Source organism: Sapajus apella, unplaced genomic scaffold (genome assembly GCF_009761245.1).
Source record: "Sapajus apella isolate SASKATOON/1434 unplaced genomic scaffold, GSC_monkey_1.0 scaffold8, whole genome shotgun sequence".
Lineage (NCBI taxonomy): Eukaryota > Metazoa > Chordata > Mammalia > Primates > Cebidae > Sapajus > Sapajus apella.
This window is the reverse complement of record NW_022436948.1, coordinates 35,242,254-35,251,046: the sequence shown is the minus strand read 5'-3', so window position 1 is coordinate 35,251,046 and position 8,793 is coordinate 35,242,254.

Sequence of the window (8,793 nt, the reverse complement as noted above, 5' to 3'; positions counted from 1 at the left end):
ACATTCTAACTGTACCATCTAGTAACACATGTGCAGATTATGAACATGTACTACATCTAAGATTTCAACTGTCGAAGACAGATGGAATAAGCTCCTAAATTTTGAAGCAGCAGCAAAAATTTCAAAAAAGAGTTTCAGAGGAGAGATTTTACAGGGTGTGTTGTAGATAAAATGAGAAATTATGATGGAATAAAACATTGTATGAGGTGAGCTAGAGGATTATAAAGGATGCACTTACAATTTACAACAAGCTCCAATAATGGACAGCCTTAAATCCCATGATCAAAAATTTGGGATTTTTAAGATAGGTGTTGAGAAGTTTATTAACATTATCTGAGCTCATGGCTGTGAAAATAAATTTGCATGGGGGACCACAGCCCAGGAAGAGATTTCTTTTTTTTTTTCAGAACAAATTGTTCTGTTATAAAGACACACGTACAAGTATGTTCATTGTGGCACTGTTTACAATAGTAAAGACATGGAACCAATCCAAATGCCCATCAATGATAGACTGTATAAAGAAAATGTGGCACATATACACCATGGAATACTATGCAGCCATAAAAAAAGATGAGTTCATGTCCTTTACAGAGACATAGATGAAGCTGGAAACCATCATTCTCAGCAAAGTGACACAAGAACAGAAAACCAAACACTGCATGTTTTCACTCATAAGTGGATGTTGAACAATGAGAACACATAGACACGGGGAGTGGAACATCACACATGGGGGCCTGTTGGGGGTGTGGGGGCTAGGAGAGGGGTAGCAGGCAGTAGGAGGATTGGGAGGGATAACATTAGGAGAAATACCTAATGTAGATGATGGGGGAATGGTTGCAGCAAACCATCATGATATGTGTATACCTATGTAACAATCCTGCATAATCTGCACATGTACCCCAGAACTTAAAGCATAATAAAAAGAAAAGTCTGAACTATAATTATTGTGTGAAATTTAAGACTTTTACTTGTAAGAGAGCAAAACAAATTAAAACAAATTAGATTGATTTATTCAAAAAAATAGAATTTATCCTATCATATAACTGAAAACCAAAAAGCTGCTAGGCTCAAAAGCTGTCACTTCAATCCAATTTATCTTCCTGTTTCTATGCTACTCAGTGTCTGCTTTACTCTTAAACTCCATATAATTACAAGGTGTCAGCAATAGGTCCAGGCATACATTATACCAGATTTATGACCCCTATAAAATGGGGAATAAAATGTCTCAATCTTCTCTCAAGAAATTGACAAGCCTATTCTAGAATTCACACAGAAAGAAAAAGAACTTGGCAAAACAAAAAGTAAAAGTATAGCTGAATAACTTATACTGCTATAATCAAGATACTTTAATAGATCTAGAGATCAATGGAACAGAATAAAATTAATAAATAGACTGTTACTTATATGGTCAAGTTGCCAAATAATTCAATGGAGGAAAGATTAGTCTTTCAACAAATGGAGATGGAACACCCACATGTTTATGTGGGAAATAAACCTCATTTGTTATTTCACACTACATGCATAAATCACTACAAAATATATTCTGTATACTAATGTAAAAGCTAAAACAATAAAATGTTTGGAAAAGCAAGAAAAAAATATCTGTGCCATTGAATTAGTCAATAATTTTTAAAATAGAACACAAAGAGCATAAGCCATATAAGGGGAAAATTATAAATTATACTTTATCAAAATTAAAAACCTTTGCTCTTTGAAAAATACAGTTAAGAAAACAAACTACAGATTAGGGGAAACTGTTTGCAAAGCATACCTAGAAAGGGACATGTCTCTGGGCTATATAAAGAACTCCTGTGGACAGGGCCAAGATGGCCAACCAGAAACAGGGGAGATCAGAAGCTCCCATTGAAAAGAACCATGATTAGCATGTGAATCCTTCACCAGCAACCAGCATATACAGGTTCTCTCATGAGAACTGACCAGGTGGCTGATGTGATCCACAGAGAGGAAAAAAGAGCAAATGGTGCATCACCCACCTGAGAGCCACATGGAGCAGGGGAGACTCTGCCCCCCGCTCCCCTCAGCCAAGGAGGCAGCCAGTGAGCATGCTACCCAGCTGGGGAAACCGTGCTTTTTCCACAGAACCATGCAACCCACAGATCTGAAAATCCCGCTAGCCACTGGGGCCTAGGGTCCCAATCCCGGAGCTGTGCAGATTTTCAACAGCCTCTCAGCTGAAATTCGCCTAAGCCTGCAAGCTCCCCATGGGGAGCGGTAACCAGGACCATAGCTGTGGCTGCCTACTGCCTAAACCCTATGAGCTCCTTGTGGGAGAGGCATCAGCCAGCACTAAGCTCCCTGGGCAGGGGAAGAGCATTATCGGTCTCTAGCTCCAGGTCATGCTTTTCCCCTGCTGGAGCCAAGGAAGCTGAATGGCTTGGTCTCCAAGAGATTGCCCACATAGCCCAACAAACCGTCTGTGGCACCGCAGAGCGAGCACCTCTTCAGGCCTGACCATGACACATCCTTCCTTACTGAGAGGGTCTTCCCTGCAGAACTCCAACAACTCCAGCCAGAGGTTCAGGGACAGAACTCAGGTCTCTCTGGGTGTGAGCCCCTGGGGTGGAGGTGACCACAGTCTCTGCAGACCAGCAGACTTAGCCTTTCCTCCTGGTAGCTTTGAGGAATCCGGGCAGCCCAGATGAGTGAGTTTCCCCCAGCAAAATACACCCACTCCACCAAGAAACACTAAACCTGCTTCATTAAATGGGTCCTGTTGCCTGTGTCATCCAACTGGGTGAGAGCCTCCAACACGGGTTGTCAGACACCTTATACAGGAGTGATCCTACTGGCATCAGGTTCCTGCCCCTCCCTAACTCATTTTATGAAGCTAGCATCATCCTGATACCAAAACTGGGCAGAGGCACAACAGAAAAAGAAAACTTCAGGCCAATATCCCTGATGAACATAGATGCAAAAACCCTCAATTAAATACTGGCAAATCAAATCCAGTGGCACATAAAACATCTTATCCACCACAATCGAGTTGACTTCATCCCTAAGATGCCAGCCTGCTTCAACATACACAAATCAATAAATGGAATCAAAAGGCAAAACCCACATGATTATCTCAATAGATGCAGAAAAGCTTTTTGCAATCTACCCATCTGACAAAGGTCTAATATCCAGAATCTACAAGGAACTTGAACAAATTTACAAGAGAAAAAGAAACATCAAAAAGTGGACAAAAAATATGAACAGATACATTTTCAAAAGATGGCATTTATGGAGCCAACAGATATGTGAAAGAAAGCTCAATATCACTGAACATTAGAGACATGCAAATCAAAACCACAACATGATACTGTCTCATGACAGTCAGAATGGAGATTATTTAAAAGTCAAGAAACAATAGATGCTGGTGGTGCCGTGGAGAAATAGGAATGCTTTTACACTGTGGTGGGAATGCAAATTAGTTCAACCATTGTGGGGGACAATATGGCAATTCCTCAGGGATCTATAACCAGAAATACCATTTGACCCAGGCTTCTCATCATTTGGATTTATATATCCAAAGGAATATAAATCATTCTTCTAAAGACACATGCACATGTATGTTTATTGCAACACTATTTACCATTGAAAAGTCATGGAACCAACCCAAATGCCTTTCAGTGATAGATCAGATAAAGAAAATGTGGTACGTATATGCTATGGAATAGTACACAGCCATCAAAAGGAATGAGATCACTTCCTTTGTGGGGCATGGATGAAGCTGGAAGCCATCAACCTCAGCAAATTAACGCAGGAACAGAAAACCAAACATTGCATGTTCTCACTCAAGAGGAAGTTGAACGATGAGAACACATGGACACAGGGAGGGGAACGACACATACCGGGGCCTGTTGGGGGTTGGGATGTGTGGGGAAAGAATTTGAAGGATGGGTCAATAGGTGCAGCAGACCACCATGGCACACGTGTTCCTATGTAACAAACCTGCACATTCTGCACGTGTATTCTGGAAATTAAAGTAAATTTTTTTAAAAAATGCAAATTAGTAGTTAGTTTAAAGGGATTTTCACTGTGTAAAACAGAGATAATGTGAGTATAAAATAAATGATAGTAAGAGGATATAACCCAGTGAATAAAATAGGAAGTAAGTCTTTATCATGTATCGATATTCAGATAAAGAAATTAGTAAATCAAAAATTTGATGAGGGAATGGGATATTCATATAGTCTCAACATTATCTCCATATAGAATGCTGACTAATACCAAAAGGAAAATGTGTATGTGTAAAGTAAGGAAGCTTAGTAGACACTACTTTAATTAACTGAATAAGGTTAATATTATTAGAAATGTGACAAATTAAAATTTGTTGACCTCCTGATAGGAGGTAAAGTGAAGTGCATTGCATATTGAGGATATATTAGACAAAGCCTGAATAAAATACATTATTTAAAATTTATTATGTTTCTATAAATATTGTATTTGGTGGGACTATTGGCAAAACTTTAATGGGTACTGAAGATTAGGTGGTGTGGTAGGCAGAAAGTGGTCCTTAAAGCATTTACATATTCTAATCCCCAGAACCTGTGAATGTTACTTTACATGACAAAAGAAACTTTGCAGATGTGATTAAATTAAAGATGTTGAGATAGAGAGATTAGTCTGGAGAACCTGGTGTACCAAATGTAATCATAAAAACCTTTATAATAAAAAGAGAGAGAATTACACTCAGAGATTTGAAGACGCTAAGCTACTAGCTTTGAGGATGGAAGGAGAAGACTGTGGACCAAGAAATGAAAGCAGACTCTAGAAGCTGAAAAAAAAAAAGAAAAGATTTTTTTTTTTTTGTCCTAGATTATCTAGAAAGAATGCAGCCCTGCCTTCCAATACCTTGATTTTAGCCTAGTGAGAGCTATTTGGATTTCTGATTTACAGAACTGTAACAAAATAAATGTGTGTAATTTGTACAGAAACAATAGGAAATTAATACAAATGGTATTAGTAAATTGATGTCAACCTCCTAATATTGATAGTTGTATTGTTGCTATATAGGAGAATGCTGTTTTTAGGAATTGCTATAAATTTAGAGAATGAAGAAGCATTTAGCCAACAATTTACTCTCAAGTGGTTCACAGGAAATAAAATATATTCAAAGTTTACTTTCAACTTCTAAGTTTGGGATTAATTCTCTTTGGTCTAAATTTGCACATATCCTTATGAAATTAGTTATTGTGGCCCAAAGTAGGGAATTCCAGACTTACAATTAATATCTATGAATAGAGAAAAAGTACTGCCATAATTCTACACAAAACAGTTTCTTCAATCACATTTGGAATATACTTTCATAAGAAAGAAAAGTGGAAGGTAGGCAAAGAAACCACAAACAACCAAACTTCACTACGGAAAGTGAAAACCAAGAGAAATCATTAGAATGGCATTTCCGAGGAAGTTTCATTTGGACTTGCAGAAAAAGAGAAAGGAGAAAGCAAGCTTAATTTCACGTTTCACACCTGGGTAATTATTTTTGTTTCATTAATTAAATATGGCCTTCAAGAGAAAGAACAAATAAATAGAAGGATATGATATATTCATGTTTGGGGGTATTGAGTTTATGATGCTAAAGAGATAGCTGGAAATGCCCATCTGATAATTAGAAATATTAGTCCAGATATAAGGAGAAAAAGGAAAAGCAGAATTGCAGATTTAGGCATTAGTTGATATAGAACGAATGAGAGCCAGCAACAAATGAATGTCACGAAAAATGAAATAAAAAAGGAAAATTGCAGAAAATGTCTATTAAATAGAATAATACATGAGGAACTAATGAGTAGGATACAGGTAGACACCAGCATGGAACAAACTAAGTGTCAGCAGTGACAGTGTAGCAGGGAGGTTAAACAGGAAACACAATTTTAAAAAAGTAGTTCTTGTATTTCAGGAAACACTGACTGCTTTAATAAGAAAGATTTCAGTCGTGTGCTTGAGTTTGAAAGAGTAGGATTATGTGGTTAGTATACATTGAGGAAATAAAGCCATCAATTTAGGAACAAGCTCAGGCTAGCCTGCTGGAGGATGAAAAACCCTGCCCAGAGAAATTCCAGTCATCTCAGACATTCCAGTTGAGGCAACCATCAGCCACGCAGCTCCAGTCAGCACATGAGCTGGCAGGTCTGTGAGTTCAGCTATGATCAACCAAACGTAGCTCATACCAGTGTGATTCCCCAAATTCTAAGCCTATAGAATTGTGAGTTAAATACATTGATATCATTTTAAGCCATTAAGTTTTGATTAGTTTTCTGTACAGCAAGATATAACTAATATGCCTTCAAATGAATTGTTTTAATATATATTTTGTCCAATTTTCTAATTATTCTCAAAGTGGATTTTGTCCTAGTTATCTAATCCTCTATCACAAGAAGAGGAAATATCTGAAAATCATTCATATATTAAAACTTCAAGCTTGTAACTTTAAAACATCTTTGAATGGAACTTTTATTTTTATTTATTTTTTATTTGTTTTTGAGACAGTCTCACTCTGTCACTCAGGCTGGAGTGCAATGGCACGATCTCTGCTCACTGCAACCTCTGCCTCCCAGGATCAAGCAATTCTTCTGCTTCAAAAGGCAGCTAGCCTTTTGAGTAGCTGTCATTACAGGCGGGAACCACCACTCCAGGATAATTTTTGTATTTTTAGTAGAGACAGTGGTTTCATCATGTTGGCCAGGCTGATCTCAAACTCCTGACCTCAAGTGATCTGCCTGTAATGACCCCCGCAAAGTGCTGGGATTATAGGCATGAGCCACCATACCCAGCCAAATGGAGTTTTTTTTAATTATTATTTGTACAGATTTATGGGGTACATGAGAAATTTTGCTATGTGCATATAAAATGCACAGTGATCAGGTCTGAGTATTTAGGGAGTCTATTACCTGAGTATAATATATTTTTACAGTCATTCTATTCTGCTATCAAAAATTGAATGTATTTCTTCTATCTAGCTATATATATGTACCGTAAGGGATTTTTTTTGAAGGTTAAAAATAAAGTATTACTAAGTGCAGAACATTAAAATTCACAACAAATTGCACTAATATCCATAAATTATTAACCATTAGTTACCTCTACTATAACATCCTCCAAATCAGTAAATTAAAAACTTTAAAAATATATATTAAACATAAATACGCATAAGAAGTACAAATTGCATAATTTCCTTTTGAATTTTAGTCATTGTCAAACTGTTAGAAAATTTTTTTTTCAACTTTAAAAAGTTTAAACAGGAAAAAATATATAACCTAATAAGATAGGCACTACCAAAACCCACAAAGGTTATATCACACCACAAATAACCTAGTGACCTGATGATACATAGATCAATAGGCATTAAAAAAATGATATGCAAGCACAAAAAGAGGACTTGCAATAAAAAGTATCAAGCAAAATACTTTGATTGTAGGTTGTTGGAGATAGGTTAGATGGGAAATTGGTGGTTGTTTTTGACCTTGAGGACAGTCATAAAAGTAGCACAGCAGCACAAAATCAATCATAATAAACTGGAAAAAAAGTTTATAAATACAACTAGTGAGAAATTGTGTGTGTGTGTGTGTGTTTTTTTTTTTTTTTTCACTTTTCCACAAGGGAATACAACGATAAATGTCCAGAAAAGCAATAAAAAATAGCTTTGTATTTTAAACTAAGAAACATCTTTATGAAAAAGGATGTAGAAGAGAATCTACCAGAAGAGAAAATAAAAATAAGCAAAGTTATAGAAACATGGAAAAATAATTATGCCAAATGACTGGTACCTGATATTTTATGATGCCTCTTATAAAATACTTCAGCACTGCATATTCAGTTTGACACACTGACAATCCTAGGCTTTAATAAAACAATGAGTGACAAAACCCAATCAGATCTAGGCGTCTGCCTCTCAAAGTGCTGGAATTATCGCAGTGAGCCACCACACCTGGCCAGCTTTTAGAATTTTAAAGGGCGGTGCAGTGGCTCGCGCCTATGATCCCAGCACTTTGGGAGGCCAAGGCAGGAGGACTGTTGAAGCCCAGGGGTTCCAGTGCAGCCTGGGCAACTTGGCCAGACCCCTATCTTGGCAAAATAAAAAATAAATTAGCCAGATGTGGTGGCACATGCTTGTAGTCCCAGCTACTTGGGATGCTGAGGTGGGAGAATCACTTGAGCCTGGGAAGTCCAGGCTGCAGTGGGCCATCATCACAACACTGCACTCCAGACTGGGTAACAGAGTGAAAACCTGTCTCAATAAATAAATAAATAAAATTGTTATAATAATTTGACATAGTAATTTTATGATAGCTGGGCTCATGTTCTTCATGCCTTTTAAATTCCTTCCTGTAGTAATAGATTTTTTTATCTTTTATTTTCACTTTCTTGGAGACAAGGTCTTGCTCTTTTGCCCAGGATGGAGTGCAGTGGTGCAATCACAGCTCACTGCAGCCTCCAACTGCTGGGCTCAAGTGACCCTCTCACCTCAGTCCCCTGAGTAGCTAGGAAACAGGCTTGTGCTACCATGCCCAGCTAATAGACTTTTTAAAGAACAGTGTTAAATTTTCAGAAAAATTGGGCCAGGCGCAGTGGCTCATACCTGTAATCCCAGCACTTTGGAGGGCCAAGGCAGGAGGATCACATGTCAGGAGTTTAAGACCAGCTTGGTCAACATGGTGAAACCCCCATCTCTACTAAAGATGTAACTAGTTTGCCCACAGGAAGTAAAATATAAATATATAATTCTGATTGACTTATTTCAATTTTAATTAAATATAGCTAGTATAATTACAGATTAATGTGTAAGTT